Here is a 1,848-nt window from a genome sequence, read left to right as displayed (position 1 = left end):
TTGGTTGCAGCCGTCATTGTTGTTTGGCGGGTCCGGGCTGGGGATTCGAACCCGCCACCTTAGGTGTACGTGGCTGGCGCCTTAGCAGGTTGAGCTATAGGTGCCGAGCCACAAAATTATTTTTTAAAATGAGTTATAAGCCTGTAGAAGACTCAAAGTTTTTACTCAGTCTGCAAATGTTTATTGAGTAACTATTTTGTCATTATTTTAGGCAATAGTACTACAACAATAAACATGACAGAAGCCCTGGCCTCAAGAAACCTCTATTCTAATGAAAATAGGTTTCATGTATCCTTTTAGAGAAAGTTATTTAAAGATGCACTCCAGAAATACAGTAGTAAAAAACAAAAAGAAGGCAAGTTGTAAGAAATGACAGAACTAAGCAGTCAACAAAAAGAATCTGAGAAAGAGGTAAGCCACAGTCCTAAAAAGCATTGATCCAAATTAGAGCAAGACGTCAGCATGCTCTGTTAAGAATCTCTTATAGAAAAAAGAAAGAAAAATAGATCCCATGGCATAGATAAAATGAAAAAGCAATTAGAAGACATGGTGATATAATGTGGTGGTAATTATTAATGTCAGCAGTTTCCAGATCCTTCCTAAGATATAATAGATGTCTACATTTCTCTGAGTTACTAAGTTCTGGCCAATAGAATGTAAATTTCATTTTTAGGCTAAGGCAGTAAGAAGCAAGGAATGGTGCTGGGCGCAATGGCTCACACCTGTAATCCCAGCACTCTGGGAGGCCAAGGTGGGTGAATTGCCTGAGCCCACAGGTCCGAGACCAGCCTGAGCCAGAGTGAGACCCCCGTCTCAAAAAAATAGCTGGGCATTGTGGTAGGCACCAGAATCACTTGAACCTAAGATTCTGAGGTTGCTGTAAGCTGTGATGATAGAGCTCTCTACAGAGGGTGACAAAGTGAGACTTCAACTCAAAGAAGAAAAAAGAGAAGAAGAAGAAGTAAGGAATGTTCTCTACTACCTCTTGCTTGCATTGTTGTTTGGCTGGAGTGGATCCGAGGGAAATCTTAAAAGACATCAAGATTTTTAGAACCACAGCACAGAAGAAAACTTTCTCCTCACCTATATTGGATTGTGACATGCTCCAGAAATAAACTTTTATAATGTTAAGCTTTGGTGTGAGTTTTCAAGATTTTCTCTGTTACTGCAACATTTCTTAATCTACCCTAACTACAAAATGTGATTTGTTTTTACAGGCACCCCTTTCTCTCAATAAGAAACTAGAAATGTAACTTGGGCTCAACAAAATAAAATGCAGAACAACAAACACTTGATTCCATATAAAATCAAGTTAAATATGGTGCCCTATGAGGGCAGAAGCTAGCATCCAAGCAGAAAATAAATCTAGTAGAAACTGAAAATAAAGGAATTGGCCTTGACAGGAAGAAGAAAGGAAGGGGCAACAGCTGGAGGAAAAGGTAGAGTTCAAGAAAGACTTTAATAGGTTCATTTATTCCTAAACCCAGTGGCACCATACAAACGACTGCCCAAGTCATCTCTTGGTGCTGGAACTAACCTATTTTGGATCTAGAGCAAAGCTATACAATAAAAGGACATTTGAAAGTCAAGAAGCATCTACGTGTCTAAGCAAAGGAGAGTCTGAGACTGTGAAGGGAGGGGTGCTGAGAACCAGTGGAGCTGGCTCAGGAAAGATTAGCTTGGTCAGCCACATTTCCCTATATTGATTCTTCCCTAAGTCCTGATAGTTCTCTACAAACCTGTGTACAAATTTAGAACATTTGAGGCATCCAAGTTATTTGCATTAGAAAACCCTTCAAGGAGCAGCTGCTTTTATTGAGTCAAGAGGAGTACAACGTGAGACAGGGT

The sequence above is a fragment of the Otolemur garnettii genome, unplaced genomic scaffold (genome assembly GCF_000181295.1).
Source record: "Otolemur garnettii isolate 467f Iridium unplaced genomic scaffold, OtoGar3 scaffold00012, whole genome shotgun sequence".
Lineage (NCBI taxonomy): Eukaryota > Metazoa > Chordata > Mammalia > Primates > Galagidae > Otolemur > Otolemur garnettii.
This window is presented reverse-complemented; position numbering follows the sequence as displayed.